At 27.1% G+C, this 26,121-nt stretch overlaps 1 protein-coding gene across 7 annotated transcripts in view; it reads left to right on the top strand.

Annotated features, from left to right (window-relative positions):
* The window catches only part of mub (poly(rC)-binding protein mub), a 259,626-nt gene that overhangs the window by 56,024 nt on the left and 177,481 nt on the right, over nt 1-26,121 (top strand). For all 7 annotated transcript variants that reach the window (XM_088205225.1, XM_088205227.1, XM_088205224.1 and 4 more), the window contains one exon: nt 21,828-21,849. The gene's annotated coding sequence lies outside the window, so the exon portion shown is untranslated. The remainder of the gene's footprint in view (nt 1-21,827; nt 21,850-26,121) is intronic.

Raw genomic sequence — 26,121 nt, 5'->3', positions numbered from 1 at the left:
ATAACAATATTCTTGAAATATAAATAATATATCCACTGCCAATATTTTTATGCGCACATTACAAATAATACTACCATATATTTACATAATAGACTGAAAAACCGAAAAAAAATATATTTGGAAAAACAACATATGCAGCATTATTTAATAAAATTAATGACGGTTAAAAATTATTACAAAATATATATCGATTTTATGACAACAATTTTAGTATTAATAATAGCAAAAAATTATTAAAGAACTATAAAAATATGTATGTTTTAGCAAATATAAAATATAGAGGTAGTGCTCTTGGGAAATTTTGAAATTATGGAAATTAGTTAAAATCTGGTGTTTTGCTGATCATAAGTTAAGCTACTACTATTAAAATATTAACCATAAAGTAAATATCTTGTTAAATAAAATAAGTTTTTGGTAATGCTATTATTATTTTTTTGCAAATAATTGATCATAGTAAGCTATTTTAAAAAATATAATGGAACAAAAAAAACTATTAATCATCATAAAATAAATGTAAAATACCTTATTGATTATATTGTCTGTAAACTTATAAATCAGTGCAGTAAACAGAGAATTATTTTTATAGTGAAATTATCATTTATTATCCATTTCAGTGCCACTTGATATTTTTAAAGGGGAATTGAAATCGCTATATATTTTTATTGAAAATAATAATAACTTGATTTAATATGGGCATTTTTTAGCCCATCAAATAGCAATTAAACTGTTTTTATTATTATAAATATTTAATAAAATAGCTACTGTAAAAATTTAAGAACAGCATTTACTTTAATAATATAAATAAGTTGATTTCAATAATACATTTTGCGATTTTAAGTTTTTTTTTCTTTTATACTTTAAACACTTACTTTCTTTTTAGAAACATATAATATTTTTTCTATAAATCAAGAGAAATATTTAAATAAAAAGCAATAAATTAATATCTAGCTCGATAATTACGCTTAAGCCCTATAGATATTCCTATTACATAAATTAAATGAAGAAATTTGATATCCTGTGTTAATTAAGACTAAACCTTTTACATAATATGCTTAACATATCCTGTAAATTAAAACGTGTACAGGCAAAATGTATTCAAAATATGGCTGAAATTTTTTTTTCTATAAAGTATCGCTTATACAGAAAAAACTTTTTCAGCCAATAAAAAAAAACCAGAACGATCTTTAGCCATTTTTTCACTGATAATAATAATTATGGTATATGTTAAAGAAAATCAGTTTTATCACTAATATTTTATTTTTATTTAATAATATATATTTGTTGCGTGTATCATTTTTGTATTTTTGACTTAACGTACAGAATATTTATACGGCTTTTGCCACAAAGACTATACAACATAGATTATATGGATTTAGTTTTTACGATTTAATTATTTAGCATTTTTATATTTGCTTAAAATATATAACTATACAAATTTTACTTTAAACTCTAATAAAGCCTAATTTTTGAGTTCTAAAATAAATTTAAAAAAAATCAGTTTTAATTTCAACAAATGTTTTTTTTTCTTAATAATTTTCTTTTCTCTGTAACAAATATTTTTATACAATAAGTTAAATAGTAATAATATTATTATTCAAAATGTTTTATTTTTAACAATATTTTGTTAAAAATAAGACATTTTCAAGTTCTTGCGATCCATTTTATGTTTTCTGTGAGCAGCTTTGGCGAACGGTTAAGGGGTTTATTTTTACCAAATAGTCCTTATGATTAATCTCCATTCGCTTATCAAATTATTTTTCATTTCATACGTGTGTATTTGTATATGATAGAAATTCATGAATTTATGAATTTATCTTGAGCAAAACAATGCCATAGAATATTTTAACCTTAAATTTATTGTTCAGGCATGACAAACAGTTATAGAAATAATACTTATAGTTATTTTTGTAAGATACCTGAATTTTAGAATGCCTTTGATAATTTTCACTTCTAAGAATTCTCATATTATATTTTGTTTAAATTTTTTTCAAAGGTTAATTTTATTAATAAGGTGACTTTGTTGAATTTTTTTTTACGATTAATTGTGTAGTGCATATAAATTATTTTAAATATTACAAAATAGGACCTAGATTATAGTTGCAAATGTAAATTGATTGTGTAGTATTAAGTATTTTAATACGTGTTTATTAAAAAATAAGAATGTTTATAAATTTAGTACTAGAAATAGTCTGAAAGTGAATTTGTATATGAAATATTATTTTTAAGACAATCCGCAGAAATAAAATTTTAGTGTATTTTAATAATGAATTAAAAAAATACTTGTGCTTAGGTTTTTGCTTTTTTACATATACTTAAATTATTTATTAATGACTATGTTACATTATTTTTGCCACAAATAAGATATGTTTAAAGTTGTTTGTAGAATATAAACCTTAGTTTTTATCTTGCACACATAGTTTTTCTTAACAAAAAAATTATAAATAACATTATTGTATTCTTAATAATTAAGCATAATAAAAATTCTCATATAATATATTACAACAACAGTAGTAGAATTATATTGTCAAAATAATATCAAAATTTTTCATTAAAAAAATACTGTGCTACTTTTAATAGCATATTATTTAATTCAAATATACTAATGATATTTATTACTTTAGCATATAAATGAAAATATTTTTTCACCATAATTGAAAAAAACTACGTATAGTTCGAGCAGCTTTTATTTTTTAAAAAGTTTTAGATAATTTATGTTTCAATTCAATTTTGTCAGATTAAAATTTACAGCTTTTTGTATTTATTGTAAAAGAATCTGACTTTAACAAAGATAATCTGCCCCATATACAATTACAATGCGCGACTCAAAGTATATGTGTCTACCTATGTTTTCTAAGGCTTCTTTTGGGCTTCAACGTACACTGAATGCTTTAATTCCTTCTCAAAGGCTTCAGTGTCGGTTTCATGACATTATGTATGACTTTGCCAGGTGTAAAAGTTATAATCTAATTGCGTTTCAAGCGACCGTGATATTAATATATACTATATTCGACGTAGTTTATATACATAAATAAGTATATAGAAAACGCAATCTATTTTAATAGGGAAATAAAAATGTTAAAAAGAGCACTTAGTTCTAATAAAATAATTTAATTAAAATTCCACGTCCAATATAATAAAAGTACATATACCACCTAATGTAATTCATCAAGTTTCCGCCGCTTAATGCAACGTTTACATAGTCAGGAAATTCAATTAGGAAATTGATCGAACCGATATATAATGGAAAATGGTGGCATAGTATTTTTATATAATCAGACTGACAATTAATCGCATTTTCTGCTGTCAAATATTCACATATGATATAATACGATTATTTTAATAATGTGGTTTAAAATGAGTTCTGGTAGCATAATATTTTGTTGTAATCTGATTTAATAAGCTGCATTAAATGTATTATATGTATATTTATAAAAAATATTTATGTGATGTATGCATGTATATGAAAATTTTAATGGCAAACATTTTCAATCTTTTTTAACCTGCATCGGATCGTTTTTCATTGATAATATAGCAAATACGTCGCAGTTTTGACGTGTTTTCCCTTTAGAGACTCTCAGAATTATCTTATCTTTTAAATTTCCATACGATTAAGTCAAAGTCTAAAGAGAGAAGTGCGAGTGAGGTAAATAAGGGAAGAAACCTTTTTGACCTAGGCGGGCCGAAGATCGCGTCTCGCATCGCATAAATTTCATACGATCCGTGACACATAATAAAGTTTGCCGTGTACGAAATTGAAAATGTCAGAACAAAGTCACCCTTTATGGCAGATTCAACTTGTCAACTCGGAACTTTGTCAATTTACATCTATCCGGGCACGGGAAGCGGGTTAGAGTAGAAAAGAATAGGAAAAAGTGGATAAAAAAATGAAATAATCTCAAAATTGTACTCGGATAAATTACCGACAATTTCATGAATGTGCAGTTGTATAATAACATTATATTTATCAAATAAAGTATATTATTACAATTAAATAATAAATGGTTTAATAAATATTTGTTTTGATACAGTAATATATAATATATTAATTTTACAATATATATATATTGTCTATACATGTTTTTTAAACAATATTTTTATAACACTTATTTTGGTTTTCTAGATACGATAGAAATTAAAAAATACTAATTTTTAAAATTGCAATAGAAATATATCAAAGTTTTGGTGAAATAAAATCTTTATTAACTTAAAATATTAGATCAGATTTCAGGCATAACATATTTTGTCACAAGCAATTCTAAGCTTAATGTAGTACTAACTAACTTAGGATTGATTTTTCATAATTAAGTCATGTTAATCAGGCATTATTGTCGTATACTATCTGTGTAAAACAACGGTTTATAATTCTCAATTAAAATATGTATTAGGCTTATAAACTTATTATGGTAATCTTGTTTGGAATACAAAATAAAAAATACTTTTTCATTGCATGCAAGTCTAGGAGATAAAAACACAATCTCAACTTGATTTTTCAGGTAGATAAAGACTTTTTTTTAAATATAAAATCTAAAGTGCTTTTCTCCATTGCTTTTTTTTAAATATAAGTAATTTTTAACGGTATTAAAATTACAATAAAAATATTCTGAATGTTCGTCCGAATCAATAGTCAATTTTGATTCTCTCCCATGCACAAACGGAATTCATTTGAAATATTTCCGCACCGGAGATAAGATTTTGCCGGCGAGAGCTTTTGATGCAAATGCAAAGTTACTTTAAGCACCCTAAAGCTCCTCGACCATATTTTTTTATCTCCGGCTAGAATCTGCATCAAGCAAAACCATATCCTTTTAATTTATATAAATATTAAATTAAATTTCGCTCTAGATGAAACCGCAAAATGACAAACGATCCATTTGATTCGAATTTGTTTTTCCAAGAAGCAATCGGCAAAATAATACGGGGTCTGCGGTTCCACGTACGTAGTATCACGTACTAGGAATATACAGGATTGTAAAAAGTAACCGTTAAATCTACAAATAAGAAAGTTTATTGAATATATTTTCAAATACCGCAATGCAAACTTTCAGATAGAAGGAAACTTTCTGGGAAATATTTTTATTTCGCTGTGGCACTAAACTAACTATAAAATGCAACATAAATATTAAGACAACAATGTTTATTTTGTTACATGTATTAAAGCTTGTTTTTAAATGCAAATACATACACATACTCATGTTTTTTATTATGATGGTTTTAATGCATATGAAATTATTACGTAACATATAAAAAAACGTAGTGTTACTTATACCAATAATAGTAGGTATTAATTAAACTAGTTTATTTGCCATTTATTATTCTAAAATACTTTTACGATTTTACTATTTTGTAGTCGAATATCTCGGAACGTAATTAAATCAAGTTTAACTTTAATATTCTCAAATTATCATATATTATGATGACCAACACTATAAAAAGATATAAAAATTATGATGATAGACATAAAAATTATTTTAAAATATAAAAAAATATTTACCTGACAATTTATTAAAATATGTTTTCTTTCATTAAAAATATAAATTACAAAAACAACTAATATTTCAAGTGCCATGTGAAGCATTTTGCGACGTAATTAAACTGCCGGTTGATTCAGGACATGTTAACAATTCACGCGCGCGAATCTATGTATGTAGATGTCACATGGCGGTCTTTGTGTTTATTTTTTCCTAACCTGCCATTTTTCATTACTAATTTTACTAGTCATATGCATTCTCTGTATTGTTTATATCGTATTAACGCACGCGGAAGTAACGTGCTCAGTCATTAATATTTTATTTTTAGTTATAAATTGTTTTGGGAAAACACCGCAGCATAACCAGACGCGTAACTTTGCGCCACGCTGTATGAATGTATGATATGATATTTTTCCCAAAGAATATACACCGTACCGAGGGTCCATTTCGTTTTTCATTTTCCATATACGCTATGATTTCGCCATCGCGCTTTAAGGCGACTTTCCAAAGCAAAACAACGCTCGTGGGGGCAAACGTATTACGTGGAAAGGTAAACCAATAAGGCCGCGTGTTTACTTTATCGGTCTTCTTTTCCAATATGCCCTCTGTCTGAATCGCGAAAAGCCATATCTATGTAGGTATATTATATATCCAGGTATCATACGTATAAATATAAAATATACAGTAATTTTCTACAAATATGGTCTGGGAGTGCAACTACAGTAACAAGGTAACAACAAAAATAGAATAGAATTTAATTTAAAAAAATGCTAAAGCCATCAGTTTGTAAGTTATCATAGTAAAATTTTTACAATTGTATAGTATGTGTCTTTAGGTATAAAGATTATATGTATAATAATAAGTTTTTAACAGAAAATTATTAAACAAAAATTCTGTAAAACTGGTGATTCTCTGGTGAAATTATTAAAATTGGATTGCATATAACATATCAACTTTTGTTAGCAAAAACGTTGAAAAACATGCGTATTGTTTCAGCGATCGCAATACATTGTAATAGTTCTTAATGGCGAAAAATTTCATTGTTTAGGTTTTTTTGGCGATCCTATGTGTTTTAATAGAAATATTTCTCTTTCAGGTTTGTTTGTTTAGCTCCTTTGTTAAAATTACTTACGCTAGACAAGTATTTAGAATTTCTTTTAAAAATAATCATAGTAAAGATTCTGTCTAAATCTGCTACTCATTTAATAAGGGTTTATTAAAAAAAATATTTAGTGGTTATACACTATACTTTTAAATTAGTTTGCAGTTTTGCATAATTATTTTTAAATAAAATGCCATATTATTTCAGGAAAAAAACATTGTAATCGCAGTATTTTTTAAAATAATTATAATCTAATTTGTTGAGATTTTAACTAAAAATATTTAGTTTAGTTACACATTTTCAACTTATTTATGACACATACTTATAACAGACCAATCATAATATTATTGATTTTTTGTTGTGGTCATTGTTAGCGTCGTTTTTGTGTGTTTAATACAAAGATTTTTCTCAAAGGTTTGTTCAATTGACCATTAACCCTTTAAGTAGTGAGTTAATTAAAAAAAAATATTAATTTGTTTAATTTGGGAGTTAGTTAATTTTAGGTTTTCTGTTGTTATTTATTCATGTTGCATTTATAGTAAATTATATAAAAAAAATGCTTTTTAACGTGTAATGGCTTTGATTTATTTTTTTCCCTTTTTGTATTAGTGAGGTTTAATAATTTATTTTACATATTTTTTATCTGTTTTTCGGCTTTTGTGGATTTTCTTATATCAATTAAGAGGCTTTCATTTTTTCTTATAAAATAATATAATATATTTTAATTATATTCATTTACTAACTCTTTAAATTATTGCTATTATTTTCTATAAAAATCATTTACACTGAATCAAATAAGAAAATTTAATGTTTATTTATTATTCTTTTAGATATGTGTGTTAATATGTAACTATCTGTGTACCTCAAAACAGTGAAAGTCCGACCGCCGTACATGTACGGCGGTTAAAAAAAAGCGTTTAACACAATTCCTACAAAACCTGCATAATTAATTTACACATTCACTAAGAAAAGTCTGCATAATTAATTTACACATTCACTAAGAGACTCCAAATAGACTTGAATATAATATTGTGACTCTGTAAGCAAAAAAATGCTTACAAAACAATAACTATTCGTTGAGTGGGACAATGCATATTGTTTCCATGATCATATTACTGGTTTTTGAAAGTGTCACGATCATTGTTTACGTTGTTCTTGTAAAATTTCATCCGAGTTTATTTATAAAGCTCCTTGTTTAATTACATTTTTTACTTTTCACAAAACCAATCATAGTGAAAAAATGTAAATAATTATTTCACTCATTTAATGAGACTGAAAATTGATTTTAATATAATAATATAGCAATGAATAAAATCATTTTTATAGTAATTTTTTGCATAGTTGTTTTACTTATTCACTATGAGACTAAAAATTAACTTAAATATAATGTTATGAATTGTAAGCAAATATTTACAGAACAATAACTTTTTGTTAAGTGGGAAAATGCGCATTGTTTCGATTATCACAATACATTGTATAAGTGCTTAACAGTGAATAATGATATCGCTTTTTAAAGTCTATTGCGATCATTGCTTACGTTGTTATTGAGAAGATTTCTCTCGAGGGTTTGATTGTAAAGCTACTCAGTTCAATTTACGCTTGTTAAGGATTTATTACAGAGCCAATTTTAGTTAATTTTTTAATAATTATTCTTAGTTACATTTCCATATATAGTATAATGTTGTTAATGAATGTTGAAAATTAATGATTTGTATAAATATTTCTAAATATATATTACAAATTTAACGATATTTTAGAAACGAATCATAATTTAAAAAACAGTGGTATTATATATTGATTTAACACTTCTTTTTTAATGTTGCAAAAATAGTAAATATATAGCACATTATGAGGAATATATTAAAGCTAAATATACAATGGTAATAAAAATGAAAGCGATTTTTTACTCTGAATTTCTCTAGAATATACAAAGCCTTATTTGCAGCAAAGCTGTAATACAAATGTGTGTTACAATAGTCTTATCAATTTTCAATTCCGCAAAGTGTGAGGTTTGCTTAGCTACTTTTTAATGAAAAAATTGGGTGCCAAAAAAGAGATTAGGTTCTAGCTTAAATAATGTTAAAATCAAGAAAAAATATTATTGTTCATGATAGATTTATTAAAAAAATAAGATAGAAAGTCCATTGAAACGCCTTACCTCACTTTTAATAAATCATAATTATAATAAATCATAAACTTTATGATGATGTTCTTATGAATTTCTGACATGAAATAGACAAGACAAGACGGATTTCGTCGCCATTACCTAAATTACAAAATATAGTTGTTTTAGGGGAAATCCGCCAACATTAACACACATTAGACGATAATCGCGTTAAGCGTTTGCAACATGGAACAGGGGTGGAGAACTTCACAATCAATTTCCTCTTCTTCATAAAAACTCACGTGACGAGGGTAAGCCGGAAAGCTTTCGAAATTTATCGCGAGACGGTTTCGCTCCCCTCCACTATACGTCTCAGCGCGCCGGTGGTGGGGGTAGAATGAATTATTGCGTTATAATTCAATTTAACAGGTGGCCGTTCAGCCATTAATGAACACTCTAGTGTGAGTGAGGGGGTGTAAAAATTAATCTGTGATAATTTACGGCGCCCCTCGATCGCGGCCGCCCGAGCGCCTTCGAATCCAACATCAATCAGGTATTTCGCTCTGGCGGCGATATTTTCGGCTGAATTGGCCCGTAAATCTCAATTTGCCCGAGAAAATGATGGAACAATAATAGTACGTCATGCGAATTTATGTTGTTTTGGTTATAATTGTGTTGTACAACGCGATGCTGGGTTTACAAGTATATTGTGTATAAAAGGCTAGACGGTTATGTGCGGATTTTTTTTTACATATTTTTTTACTAATCGTTATAATATTATCATTCGTCTAGTACTTTCTTTTGTATTTTTAAAATTATTATATTTATCTTACTGTAAAATAAAAGTGGGATTTACTACATTAATAGCAAAAATAATTTGTAACAGGAAAACTTTTCAACAAACTGTTGTTTTTCAACAAAATTTCTGTTATTTTTACCTCTAAAAATCTAATAACAATAATCCTAAATGATTGAAAAACTACGATGTATTTAGATGTATAATGATCGCATGTCGCGCAAAGAGTAATTTGAAATAAACGATTATATTTATTATGACCCTTTTGAAATTGAAATTTTTGCCCCAATACTGGTATTATCGGTATCGATACTACCTTGTTTGCAATCCCTAGTCACGTAGTTTTCAAGTAATCTTGAAGATTAAGTATTATTTATTTAGTTTGTGTTTTATTTATTTTCATTCGCTTTTCTTAAGAAAAGAGCCTGTGCAGTGTACTAAAAAAATAGCAAATTTTAATTAAGCTATACATTTTATGATATGTATTGACGTCTGATCTTGCCATAGTACTGCGTCACGTAATCTTAAAGTCGTCTAGAAGATCAGGTTGAACTCTTCGAGGATCAAAAGGTCAATGAAAAGTTGCTGATTTTTCCTACACTTCAAAGATCATTTCAGTAAATTTAGCTTAGTTGCCCTTTGAGGTTTAGGAAATAGTTTAATGCCCCTTTTAAATCTTGTTTTTCAGGCCAATACAGTTATTTAGATATAAACAGATTATTTGTAATTGTCTGAAAACTATAATCATGTTGGTCGCAACGGCAGTTTTAATATTAGTTGCAATTATTATATTATAATATAACAGTATTAGAGCAAAAATTGACCTTCAGTACTACCGGTAATACAAAATGAAATAGTGATAGTAACAAAAAAAAATATATTTTAAAATCCATAAATCATATTTGTTAAGAAACAATTTATGCTCATTGTAGGAGATTAACTTAAGTAGCTTTATATGAGTATGATATCGAATTTACATTTTTTAACCCCTTTAGTCCCAAAGGACTGAAATATCGGCCCACTTTATATATTAAAAAATTCCCACCGGCCGATATTTCAATGCAAATTTTAAAAATTTAATTTAATAATGTCGATATTTTTGTGCGGTATACACAACGTTACAACATAAAAGGTAGCTTTATCTTAGGCAAGTCTAATGCAACCTAACAGTTCCTAGTAATTATATTATATAACAAAGAAATGACGGCGCTGCTGCTATATGCCGGCCCCATTTTTATGATAGGGATAGCTGGCAAAGTGTAAACAAAAGCAGGTATTGCATACACAAAATTCTTTCTGCTATATGTATATTTTTATCTCCATTCAAACACATTTTTACCTAAATAATCCAAGGAATATGCTTAACTAAACACAGGGGCTAAATATTAACAATAAGTACAAAACTGACAAAAAATAATGAGTAATACATTTTATTAAAGCAAATTGGCACCTAAAATATCGGCAATTCTGACACCTGATATTAAAATTTAGGAAGCATCTAGAAACAGTCGATTAAAGGCGATATTTTGTCAAAGACGATGTTGTCTTAGATTTATTGTTCTAAAGAAAAAAAGATTTAGAGTCAAATGACATATAATGCTATTTTATTTTTATAGTTATTTTTAATAGTTTGTTTTCAATATATCAATTGTCTAATAAAATTTATAATTTTGTTTAAAATTATATGAAATTATCGTTTAACTTTATGTGTAAATCAAGTTATGATATCTTTGTCATAAAAATCGTGTAACACTGATTTGTGTAGAAGGAAAGCATTTTAGTTGTCAGATATTTTTTTATCTTGCAATGATTTATTACATCTTTAATTGATTTATTTTTAGTATAATTTTAAAACTCTATATAAGGATTGTTCAAAACTTATATGCTGGTAAATACATATTCGATCTTAGTTATTAAAATACAGTTCCTGCATTAGTTAAAAATCTAGGTTTTAGTTGCGTTAAATAATTTTATCTGTGTTTTTATTGTTTAAATATTTATAGAGCATCTTTTTACGCATATCTCTTGATTTTATTTACATATAAATCAAAGATTTAAAATTTTTAAAGAAATTATTTCAAGCATGTTTACTTGTATTTGGCTAAAAATAAAAAAAACTACTGTAGTGCAGTCGCAACTAATTATGCGTTCTTGTAAAAAAATATTTGCTAAAAATGTAACAAGTAATACATTTCGCGAACGTCTCTTCACAGACACAAGATGCTGAGAACGTCTCTTCACAGACACAAGCGTTATCGCGCATAAAGTATCTAAATTAGCAAAATAAGAAAGCTTGTTTCGATTACACACCACTTTGCGTTGATTGTTTGAAAAGTGGGCACAAAAGAGCGGAGATTTCCTGATTCACCGCCGCAGGGCGGACATCTTCTTTCTTTTATTTTTTATCTGTAGTACTCTTGCGCTTCTTTCTGAGTTCGTTCTTTTATACATTTTAATGGGGTGACCTCCAGAGACGGATATACGGGGAAACCGTACACACATACCCCCCCGAGTGTACGCGAATAAATTACTAGAATAAGGCTTCAGAAGCATTCTGATCACGTAAGAGGTCGCATGAAAAATGCACTGGAACGATTGATAGTTTTTCTCCTTTGTCATATTTTTAATAAATAAATTTCAATGCTGGATTTTATTTTTTTGGCACATTTTTTTCAAAGCGCTTGAATGCCCCTTTACCTTTATACCCCATATTCTAGGAAGATCGTTGTTGATACATCGCAATATTTTTCTTATTTTATAATCTAACCCTATAATAATAACAACGTAAATGTGAATTAAAATGATAAACAACCATTGTATTTGATATTGTCTGATACTGGGAACAGTAAAAAATTGCAAATATCTCAAAAAAAAATACATTAATATACAGAAATATTTTAATAAAATTAAATTTAATTAAATGTGTTCTTTACATTTTTTTGTTGCAAAAAAAGTTAAATACCTCTAAAATAATTTAACTCTTAATCATACAAGCTTTAGTAACTCATACTTATAGGATTAATTTACAAATGACATCTAGGTTAAACTTTAAAGTAGTGTGCGATAATAACTACCTTTAAACTCATTGTTTATAAATTAAATATTATGTTAGTAGATAACACTTTGTATACGGAAGATGAGAATATTCGTTTTGAAATGTTTATCGGTTAAAACGCGAGACGAAGACGAAACTTATTTGTAATACGATTTTTGGATTTCGTTTATCTATTGTATAAACAGGGTACGAATTTTTTTCTTAGAACCCAACAGGATATATACAATTAAAAATTAATTCTATTTGAAAATTACAATCCTTGTGGCGATTTTGTTGTGTTGCATTGCTTTGATTTTGTTAAGCCATCCATAATCGTAAATATGTTTTATTTAAAGCAGAAATTGTCAAAAAAGTCAGCCGATTTTTAAACTCAATCAAAATACAATAACATTTTTTTTTAATTTCTGTGTTATTAGAATTTGCTTGTTATTAAACCAAAAAGCCACACTAAGCGGTCACCTTTTAAATCATCTTACGGAAAGTATATTTATGTGATTAATAGTGCAAAAATTAGACAAATTAAATATCAAAATATTAGATAATTTATAAATAAATTGATTTGATAAGCAATTGTTTTTTTGTCCGAATATTTTTGAACTATTACTTTATTTATGTTATCGTTTTAAAATAAAATCACATTTCATAAAAATAATATTAATTCTACAAATATTTCACGCAGCTGTTTATTTTTGTATGTTTTGCTTGTCGACAAACACTTTTTAGAAAATACACAAAAAAAATGGCAAATAAATCCATTATTTTGTTACTAAAATAAAAATAATACATTCTCAGTAACGTAAAAAAAATCACAAAAAACACAATTGCACAAGTTTATTGTTATATGAAAAAGTTCACGAAAAAAATATGCTTGTATATTAGGATTTATTTGTCTTTATTATAACAGCTTAACAACTTTCTGTTTATAAATAAAATAATACGTCTGTTAATAAAGATCGTAAATCAAAGCACATGGTTTAAAAATATATTTATTATAAGTGGGTGATAAATTATTATTCTTCAAACGATTTGACGTAGCTGTTTACGTTTTGAATGTTTGGCGTGCCGAAAAATATTGTTAAAAAATTGCAAATTAATTTACATTTGATTTTTAAATTATTCATTAAAACACAAAGACAAATGTATAACAATTGTACTAATATATTGACTTACAAATGCCTTTATATTATTTTATGATTTATTTGATCTTTATATTGCAGCTTAAAAACTTTCTGTTGTTAAATAAAATAATATATTCGATACCATTATTCGTTAAATAAAGCACATTGCTTAGAAATAATATATTTTTATTATTGGGTAATTGATTCTTCATAAGACAAATTTACCACAATTGTATATTGTCATTTAAGAAAGATTACTTTTAATAAAAATATTATTTGTAGGATTTATTTGCTTTTTATATTGTAGTATTTTATAAAAAACAAAGTGTAAATAATGTACGTAGGATATCAATAGTATATTTATTATAAGTGGGTGCTAAATTATTAATCCTAAAAATATTTTTCGCAGCTGTTTTTGTATGTTTGGCATGCTGACAATCATTGTTGAATAAATCTGATATGATTGCATTTTTGCAACCTAAATATTTATTGTACGAGATTATCGTCATATTATTTTTTTTTGTATTAAACGATAATATTTTTGGATTTAATTAATCTTTATAAAACAGATTTACACTAAGTGGGTACTTAATTCTAATTCGACATTTCGTAAAATATTCTACGAAATAGTTAACTTTTTTGTTTGTTCTGCATGTTGAAAAATTTGCAAAAAAAAAATTTACAACAAATTGCAAATAACATGTGTAAAAATCATAATAAAAACATTCTACACTTAGTACTTTTGTGATGTTGTTAAAATGTGTTATGATTTAATGCATAATATAATTTAAAATTACTTTTTTTGCTCTTCAAATTATATATTTTATTTTTATTTTCAATTTTTTAAATATCGTTTGTCTGCATGCCAAAAAATGAAAAAAGTAAACAGCTGCGTTAAATATTTATATAAGCTGCTTAAGTATCACTTGCATCTGTTTTGGGTTATATTTAAATATAAGACTCAATTATTCAGCATTAGTTAACATATGTATTTATACAGCAGAAAAAAGAGCTTTGTGAAATAATAATTTCAGGGTGAATTGATTTACAGATGAATACCTTAGATTTATTTAACCAACTCAATAAGCTACTAAATTTTTGCTTCTGCGTTTGTAATTCTTTTTTTAAAAGCAAAGCTTTTTGTCTATAAATAATATCTTTATCATAAGTAGTAACTGAATTTGTAACCCTGAAAGTAGTTTATGTTCTGTTTTCTTTTTACAAAAATACTTACTAAGTTCGCAATTAATTTATTCTCTTAATTTTTTGTAAACTTTACAGGAAAAAAAATTACAAAAATAACACAATTGTATGAAGTTGTTTTAATAGTACAAAATATATAAATAAATGGGGATTACCTTTCTCGAGATTTTTATCATAAAAGCTGGAAAAACAAAACAAATTGGTTTCAAAGTGTTTCATAACATACTTGTGTATAAACTATTGTTCTTGATCAGTGATTTGCTCCCTTTTTATGGATGAAAGTAACTTTTGTAACTTTACGTACTTTGGAAAAACATTTGTTTTCAGCAAAAGGGTGAAAACAAACAACAGCGTATGTGCTATGAGATTCTAATATCTTTTTACAATGCAAGTTAGTTAAATTATGACCTATTATTAGACTCTAGAAAACAATATGGTTCAAATATAAAGCTTTTTAAGATAGCATTAATGTAACACATATATTCTATATTCATTAAAATTGTACAACTCACAACTTTGTCGATATTGTGAAAATGCTTTTTGCTCAATATTGCATTGGATAAAGTTTATGTTTCAAAAAGCTTAATTATAGATATATTTGATTCTGACTGCTTTAAGAATTTCAGTGAATTTAAAATAAAATTACGATACTATACATAAAGAGGCTGTCGAATTATTAAATATTTATATAATTTTAGTAAGGATATAAAATGTTTTTTTTTCTTGTACTATAAAATTGTAAATTATATATTAAAGAATCTCAAGCATGCTTTATATAAAAAACATAGCTAACATACTTTTTGAATAAAATAATAACCAGTTTGTATACCTACATAGTGTGGTTATGTATTTATTTTCATATTTTTTAACAACAATACCGATCAAAGATTTTTCAGTGCCGAAAGGCATATGTTGTGCAAATATTTCATGTTCGCTATGTACAAAGCACAAAAGCATTATAAAGCAACAACCTTTGCAAAATACTGTAAAAAGATAAACATACGCGCATACTATAATGAAGTAAACATCAACATTTTGTACCGTTAGCTTTTCACTAAAATTGTAATATAATATTATTAATAAACTAGTCGAATTTATCATTCAAGTAATATTTAAAAAGTATAACTATTTAAGTTTCAATTACTATTTATTGTTGTCTATTCAAAATTTTTGTATCCTTTAAAAAAATATATTAACTGACCTTAGTTCTGCAACTTTTATTAAATATTTAATAGCAAATTTCCGAAAACATACGTTACTCAAATTGGCTTTTAAAAATTCGTTAATAAATAAAAGATTCTCTCAAACTTTATTAATAAAACACACTTTTATATTTTATGATAAAGCACGTCTAATATTTATATACTAGAAAAAAGTATTTACACATCGCTGAACTAATTTGGACATAAGCGAAACGGTTGGTGTTTTGACGCCGTTATTAAATTTCTTACTTCCGTGTGTTTTCCGCCGGTGGAAATAGTCGAGATTCCTAGACACCGTTTTCCGGCACGAAAAGCGTAAGATAATGCAATAGAACGGAAGCAACGAATCTTCTCCTTGCCTCCGTCCGGCTTCCGGGTGACTGTGCACAAACAATTTTTGGATCTCACCCATATTTCCCCCTTGGACTATAAAGACATTCGCTTAGAACCTTAGGTAAAACTTAAGCGAGACTTATGTACCAAACTTGGGAATCGAAACCGAATCTTTCTGACTTATTCACAAAACTTTGTGTGGGTTAAAAAATATTATTGCTACTTTATTTAAATTTAAAAATTTTAAGAGTATTTTTTATAATTATTAGATATATAGTCAACTATGGGTATGCAAAAATGGGTTGAAATGTCTCTAAATTAGTTTTGTTTCGTATTTTTCCTTGTAAATACGATGTGTGTGACAATATCACATCACCAATCAATGAAAATCATTAGCACAAAGATTACCAGAATTTTTACTAGCAATCAATGACGGTTACAATACCTACCCTCAGACACAAATCGTCGACGACTATAACAAAGACTCGCTTGCCAATTTGATTCTGCCACCCAAAACTTACATTTAAATTTATTTTTACATAGTTGTTAAATTACATATTAAAACAAAAACATGTAATTTTATTTTCTGGCGTTTAATTGGCTGCAAAAGTCATTCCATAAACTACTTTGGTTTGAGTCTATGCCTCAAAAGCCAAAATCATTATAAATTAAATTATAATAAATTCATATTTAATATCACACAATCATCTTTTTCGCAGATAATTGTATGTGAATTTTTTTAAATTTTGGTAAGGGTGTATGATGTTATTTCTTTGTCGCTTTCTCAGTTTCATATAAAAAAACTTTAAAGAAAGCTCTCTTGCGTTGCTTTATATGTATAATGTTGAAGAGTATCTAGTAGGTAATAGTACCTGAATCGTATTTATCTTAAAGAATATTATATAACATATATAACTTGTCTTTCTTTAGTGATAATATCAAATGCTGCAAAGAGATTAGACGATAGATTTTTCTCAGAAATTTATATATAAATAAAAAATCCAGTCATTTTATTAAAATAAAAAAAGTATAGATCTCATCTAGAGAATGATGCATAAAAATCCATTAAAACAGAGTTATAGTTTTTGGTTCTAAGCATATAATAAAAAATGTTTATCTGTTCATTTTACCATTAGTGATACATTTAAAATTAGTAAATCTTTAATATGGCAAAAAAAAATTAAAATAAAGATAGGTTTAAGGATGATATTATTTTTTTTAAAGATTAAGTAACTGAAACTTTCAAATAAACATCTATTAATTAATTAGTAATTATATAGCATTATCCGAACTTTTATTTCACCATTTAATTTACGATTTTCTCGACCTTTCCCAAAGTCCCTCAAGCATTTTCCGAACGAGGATAGAAAAGGTTATTTTGTTTTTTTCATTCGTGGGTATATTTTGGCGTTTTATGGCCTCGTATTAACCGGCGGGAGTTTCACTCACATCTTTATCTTTGTATTTTTTTACTGTGGCTACAATACGACGTATGAAAATGTGAACATCCACCACAACCATGAAAAAATAGGTAAATAGTTAGATACACACAAAAGTGATAAAATCCTTTGTTAACGTCAACAAGTCAAATGGATATTATGTTGCTGTAAAGCTTAAAAAATATAATATATACGCTAAAATAAATTATATTCAATCATATGTGTGATTCGTAAACCTGAGAAGTCAGTGGTAGATAATATGTCAATAAGCACATTGAATACACTGAAAATTGATAGGTTCGTTAAATGAAAAATTCTTTGGGATAGGTAGACTAGATATTGCTCTAAATAAAATACCTTTGAAGGGCGTTCATTAGCTTTTTTAGAGTTAAGAAAACAATTATCTAAAATTATTTATCGACAGTAAAATGGATTCAGATTGCATTTTATAATACAATAAAATGTATTACGTATATTATCTAATCAATAATAATTAGGTTTCTTGTGTAAATATTTGCATTAAAATTTATGACATTAAAAATAATATTTTTTTACAAACTAAGTCATAAAATACCAATTTAGATTAAAATTACTTTCATTTACATTAAATATTTAGTATATTTTTGAGAATAAAATTTGCAAAGATTGTAATATAATTATTATAAATACATAGTCTGTTTATTTACGTATATTTATTCAAGATGTATTAACATAGAAATGAATGAATATTCATTAATAAAAAATGGTGGAGTAAAAACGCGGTGGTTAAATTTTCTGTCTTGACCAGTAGTCTAAGTATTTCTACCCTTAAGAATTTTTATTTGAATTGTACGTGTTTATGTTTAAACGTAAAAAAATAATTACTGAATTAAATATATTAATATAAATAATAACAATTTTGCTGAATTGCTTAATTCAATCAAAGAATAACTTAAAAATAAAAGAAATGAGTCATAATAAAACATATTTTTTATACAATGTTTTAAATAACTGTATAATTCTTGCTTTAAAGTGGTTTTGTAGATTATTTGCAATTGAAAGAAATTACTTATTAATTTATATATTTGGATAGTAAATATTTATGTAAGAAATTAATTAAAAATTATGTAAGATATTATATAATGTAAAAAAAATACTACATTAGTGAAAAACTTTTTAATAATAGCTTAACTTAAGTGTCAATGTGTCAATGTCTTATTATTAAACATTATCATTATCTATATATATTTATATATAGTACACAATAATTTTATAAATGCAGCAAAAAATCTCTTATTATTTATTTGTCGAAAGACATTGTAATTGACAGCTTAAATTTAAAAAATAAATTTAAATGACTAAGTTTATTTTATTTATCCAAGATTATTTTCTATATACGCAAATATTAGAGATACCGAAAAGTAATCTAACTTTTTCAGACTTCTTGTTTTGACATCAGTTTAAGTTCAAACGCGCTTCAGTAAGCACGCAAGTTTTGGTATTGTTTTCAAAGTTCTAAATTTACTTTTTGTTTGTTAAAATAATAAAATAAAAAAAACTATACTTTAAGAATAAATTAAAAATGCTTATAAAATTGATTAATTTATCAAACTCTCACTTATCCAATTCTGTGTTTATACCTAAGTATATAATTTTTTTCTGTTTAAATTATGCAAGTACCGCCGGTTGAATTTCGTCTTTTCCTCTCTTTTCCCCTTTCGAAAAGTTTTCTTTTTTCAAGCGACAATGAAGATACTCGCCTGTCGCCCGTTGAAATGATAAATGCTAATATTTTTATATAAAGTATTTGTAGAGCTAAAATGTGAATAAAGCTCCCTAAAAGAGGAAAAAATGGAAAATACGTCCAAGTTTTACGGACATTTATATTATGCGTATTATACCTCAGATCTTTAAAGAATACGCCCATTGAATTATGTACTTCAAAAGAAATTCGAAATCTTTGGAATTTTCAGATTCATGATCGTAATGTATATGAGTTTTTTGCATTTCAATAAAAACAGCACAAAAACATTTTATTTGCATTTATATTACGTTTAATAGGATAAAACTTTTTAAATTAAATAAACGGACAATCAAATATACATATATTTTAAACTTAAACATTTTTTTTCACTAACCTTAATAATGTGGTTATTTTCAAAATAAATATTATAATTGAAATTTTTTTTTTTAATTTTTATTTTAGTATAATACATATTATTAAAAAATATATTTTTGACTTATTGGTAATCAATACCTATCAAGCATATGTTAAAATTAGTCTAATTAATTGTTTGAGTATCAAGATTTTATTTTTATAGTAAGCGCGCTATTTCTTTGAAATATCGGTCTGATGGCCGCAATGGAAGAAAGCCATTTAGAGCGACGTTTAAACTGTGTTTGCCTACATCAAAGTTTGTCTGAATTTTATTAATATTATTGGCTAAAAAATAAGTAAGTTTGAATCAAAATTAAAATACAGCTTAATACTGCAATCTAATGCACATCGTCGCAGACCAGTGAGCAGTTTATTGTTTTTGTGAGCGTTTTGTATGATATAAATATTCATAATAAAACACATCATCATAATACTTCGTTGCATATGAAAGATGTTTCACATCAGATTAGCGATCGAGTTCGTTATCTAATCGCATCGGGCTTTTCGAGCCACGGAACCGAAACAAATACAAAACCTTTTGATTAGTAGAGTAGAAAAGCTCTGTGGAAGCGTGTGTGGCCACGCGTGTCAACCGTCGCCTAATTGATCCTTGTCCTTTCTATATAATTAGATTCATAGCTCATTGTGCCGCGCTATGATAACTGAGACGTGATTCGATAAGTGGTTCTCAAAGGTTGCCGCGCGCCGCTCTGCCTCTTTGCTTGCGCAATTGAATTAAGACACGGAAATGCACCGCTTTTCACCGTGAATTTTAGCGATGGCACGTAATTTAATTATTTACATAGGAAATCGGAAAATAGACCTTTGGTGTGTCGTTATAAAAAAATGTAAGCAGGAAGTGTGTGTGTGCAAAATTTATTTTTTATAATAATTGCAGATAAACTTTTCTGAATATTTTTATTGCTACATTTATATTTTTATTTTAGGCTCATTACTTTCGTATTTCTGTTTAAATATCAATAAATTAGTGTTTATGACTGGATGTGATTTTTAGGAATTTTACTTATCACAAAGGTATATATCTTATCAATTATACAGGCTTGAAGATTTTTTTGCGATGATTTTTTAGAAAGCGCGAACTAATATTTAATATTCTTGGGCAGTTATCTTTCGTTTTCTTCTAGTTCTTGGCTTTGATTTGTAAAAACCACATTCGTTAAACCATTTTAAAGCGTTTTTGACGGCGTGTCGTGAACAATTATTGTGTTTACCAATTTCCGATGTATTCAGTCAATAATATGCAATTAAATTAAAACGTTTCTTTTATCTTTACATAATTTACGTTTTCTTCAATTTTTTAAATGTTTATATAATATTTTTAAATAATTATTAAATAAAAAAAGTAATAAAGACCGAAATCACACAACTGAACATAAATGTCACTTAAGCTAAACTGGACAATTTAACCTGCAATATTTCTTAAAACTCAAATTCTCACAATTGTGGTTAAAGCGACCTGCTAAAATATTTCGGTCAGACTATGCACAAAATAAAATAAATATTAACAATGAGATTGCTTACTATTGTTGAAATTTTATTTTCTCTATACTAACATAAATAACATTGTACGAATATTTTAATCCAATTAGTAATATATACAATGCTATAATGACATTCGACCTAAAACGTGCATTTGATAAAATATATATGTAAATATAATATTATATATAAATTAAAAAATATAGTTGATATAAAAATAGTGTAACTTTAAAAAAAAAAATATTTTATGTAATAAATAAATGTAAATAAATAAATAGGAGACAAGAATCATAGTATTTAGTTATATTATATTTATTTTTTCAACTTTTTATTATATAAATAATTTTACTTTATTTTATTTATGTTACAGGTCTCCTTCGATTGCTGTTGAGGTGAGTTTATTTCGCTTTTATACTTTTGTTTGCTGGAAAAGTGCTTTTTCGCAATGCATTTTATGGAATTGTTGTGTCCGTAATGGCGTTTCCCTTTCCGTCAATTCCAATCGTCGACATTTTGTTTCTTGCACACGAGAACTTCTCGTCGGACTGGACTTAATGGTGGTTGTTGTTCAAGTTGCGAGTGGCTGCGGAAAAGCGTGTCTCGTAAGATTTCCACACATCGCGTCGAGTTTTCCTCTCTCTAGTGCTCTGTAGTGGGTGGTTAACAGAAGTCGGCAAATGGGTGACTAATAATAATTTTTCTCTTACTGTACTCACATACTGCTTCACTTATCGCACATACTCACATTAAGTCCATGACATTTTTGCATAATATTTCTAATGTGTATAAAATCTTATGTTTTTGCGTATTAATCTATTACTAAATAATTATTTTATTGGACCCAAAACAATGCAGAACTATTTCAATTTAACAAAACATTTACCCAAAATTTATTTAATTGGTAAGTTCATTAATTTGAAATTTGACACCTTTCGCTTTACCGCATTAAATTTTCACATACCTCTCCCTTAGATACCCATTACGCACCAAAAAACTTGATAATTGAATTATTTATAAAAAATAGAAAGCTTCGCGGCTTTAACGAGGACGAAAATTGCGAAAATTTCCCTCGGCGAATGTTTCTGAAGCAACGACCCCCCGTACTTTCTGAATTGCAGATTAGTTGGCTCGTTTATTTGTTTATTTTATTTATCTTTGTTTGTTCTTTAAGAATGTTTTCTTTTTGTATCACTGTCGAATTGATTATTTTTATTCGTATTTTTAAGCTTTAATTATTCGCTCTGAAGTTACCCGAAGCAGAAATTATCGCTGACTTGAAAGTTTTAATTGCTTGGGCGCCTAAAATTTCAGACTTTTAATCCCTGATCCAGATTTATCAAAGAACAATCGATGCTTTAATTTAAATATTGTTAAAGAAAAATTGCCAAGGCCTGTTACTGTCGTTTCTGTAAACGAATTTTAATTAAATGATTAAACTTAACATGGAAACGTTTCAGGCTTATCATTCGACCCGTCATAAATGTATTAATTAGTTATATTTAAATATAAATAATATATACATAAATTACTACCAATTACCATAAACTATCGATTGTGATTTACAATTTTAATGAAATACTGATAAAAAGCGGTAACGCGTTTATTCTTATAAACGGAGGCAAAGTTATTTTGTATGCTTTATATATTAATAATAAATGTAAAACATTTTTAATACATGTACAGTCTATGTAATTAATACATATGTATACGTGACGTTCTCGCAGTCTTGCCTGTTTCTCGTGGCTATATTAGAATTTACGTAAAGAGAGAAGCGACTGCTTTATCAGTTTCTCAACTCTCGGTCTATGCTTCAGCATGTGCCTCTTTCGAGTTATTGTGAGCCTCTCTTATGTTTCAAGTAATGTTAAAACTCTTGATAAAGCTACGTATATGAATTAAATGATGTGTGCTATGTATGCATTAAGTCGAAAGAATGTTCTTAGATTGTTCACTTATAAGTGTAAAATTTTTTTGTCTTTATTGTGAGCGTTAGAGTTAGGTATTTTAAATGTATACAGAAATCTGTTATTAATGGTCTAAATATTTTATCATATTGTTAGTGAGCTTATTGCGTTTTAAATGGTGTATGGTTTGTATGGTGGGCCGATCGACTCATAACATAAACCTTGTTTCGAAGCAAAAAACTTTTTTTTTTTAATTTAATATTTTTTATCGGTACCATAAGGATATTTTAAAAATCTATATTTTGTATCAAAAATTCAAGTCTTAATCTTTAAAACGAACGATATAACAGCGTTAACTATATGCCAAGTTGCATAAAAGCTCGTATGGGAGTCCGATCAATTTACCATAAAACTTGTTTTTAGAAGAAAAAAAAATATTTTATATTTTTTTTAAATGCAGATTAAGCTTTTAAACACTTTTTATTTTTTAAAAAATTTTCAATAGGATTTTATTTTGTAAAGTTATGACACTTTAAATTTTTAAATTGGCCGCCATTTTGTAAAAAAAAATATAATATTTTTTCGTACTGAATATTAAGGGGGTGTTTAATAATTCTATACCATACCAAAAATTCTCTATTTTTAAATACTTCTAAGGGGAAAGAAGCTTAAGTCAAAAATTAAATAATATAAAATCATTAATGTAACAAATTGCGCCTGAATTTTTTAATTCGAACGATTATTAAAACTAATTAAATTTATGTTTAATACACAGAGAATTACATTCTTAATAGAAATATTATTATTATTTATCATAAATAATAGTAATATGGATGAACAGCAAAATGGCTATTTTAGTCCTTTTATTGGTCTTCCATTGCTCTCTCTACCTATTCACATTACCGTTTTACGTATTTGTTCCACATAAAGCAAATATACATATACATGTACATACATATATTACGTTAAAATTCAGAGCATCGTGTTGGTATTTCATTAAGACCGTTTCTGTCCGCGCCGGTGCACAATTAACACTGTTTTATTAGTGTCCCGGCCGTTCCTGGGATCTTGGCACATTTGTTCGCGTTAATACCCCCGTAACATCCCGGGGATTTTGCCACCAAATTTCCAACACCGGAACAAAGGTGGGAATTATGCAAATAGTCGACCCACGTGTGCATTTTTGCCGTTGACCGATTCGCAAAACATTTAACATGGTTCGCATTCGTCGCAATCCCGTATCATAAATATTTGTTAACTGGGATTTGTTATCTTATAATATATTATTTAAGTCGTATATAGAAACAGCAGCAATTATTTTACTGTTTCCGATAGTATACCAAGTCTTATTTGCGGCATCTTGTGTTTGCAATGTGTGATTGATATGACCGTGTGAATTTATATCTCTATGTAACAGTTCTATGTGTAAAAATATTTTATTAAATTTAAATTAAAGTATTTTATTAAATTTATTTATTAAGACTACTTATATAATAATAAATAGCCTAACATTGAAAATCAAAATTATTGATTTTTACAAACTATTATCACTCTGAAAAATTAAAATTGCGCTCTGTCGTATATCTTAAAGATTGTTCAACAAGCTGATTTTTACCCCCATTCTTTTTCATTCACATCTCAATAGACCATCAAACTTCAATCCAATCAAAATTTTCAACATTGCAACCCCTCATAAAATCGAATCTATGCCATTTTTATGCAAATTTCACCCCGCTTAAAAGCCTTACGTTTATCTCCGCAGTTACATCTGAACCGCAAAGTTCTTCATAAGCTTTTACCAGAAGCTTAATTGAAAAGCAAGCAAGCTTTGCATATATAGTAAATCACATATTGTCTGTGTGTCTATCACGACTCCTTTGTGCCCTCTCCTCCAAGTCTGGCGGCGGTTTATTGAATTACAGGTGGCAAGGGTAAAACACGACTGCGTCATCCGATTACGTGAACTGCGTTTGGCTCAATTAAAATCTGGGCTATATTCAATTATACGGGACTTAATCCTGACACGGTTGTCCGAAGGCAAGTCGAAGCAGTTCTTGGTAATACTAGTAGCCAGAGATAAGGTATCAAATAAGTTAGTGTTGCTAATTTGACAGTAAAGATAGATGTTAGATGTTAAGCAAACTGTATTCACTATGTAGCAAAACCAACAACAGGAAAGCTGCTTTTATAAATCTATTTTGACGAATCAAACAAAGCTTTTAATTATTTTGTGATCGCTCTTAGATTTTATGAATCACAAAAAGATTAAATGTTTAGAAACGTTGAAAATATTAAATGGTTTTATTTAATTGTATTTCTGTCTTTTTACATATTGCTGTATAAAGTGAACAATAACTTGAGATTTCTACTTAAGCTTGTAGAGCTATTTGTCTTATATAATAATATGCATATATATTATTCACTATATATAATACGAACCACGTAAAGACAGTTTGAAGTGCTATCACGTTGTTAGTTCGCATGTGCATTTTTTTAACGGTTAACTTGGACGATTAAAAGCAAATTTAAACGCTCTTCCGGTAGGCATCATAAGATTCCCTATCGAGCTCGACGGTTTACCGTTACATTCTAATTAGAATCCACTACTATTTGCCTCTCAGCCATACACCGTGGGGGTGTTACCCTGCGCTTCTAAAGAAATATTTACCATTTTATTTTTATTATATATTAATGCTCTTTTCTTATATTAAATATAAATATCTTATTGTTTTTGGAAACAAAAATATTAGGAATACATTT

Source organism: Plectrocnemia conspersa, unplaced genomic scaffold, assembly GCF_051122295.1.
Source record: "Plectrocnemia conspersa isolate PC_06_02 unplaced genomic scaffold, ASM5112229v1 ptg000002l, whole genome shotgun sequence".
NCBI lineage: Eukaryota > Metazoa > Arthropoda > Insecta > Trichoptera > Polycentropodidae > Plectrocnemia > Plectrocnemia conspersa.
The sequence above is the reverse complement of the archived record's forward strand: the minus strand, read 5'-3'. Positions and strand labels throughout refer to the sequence as shown.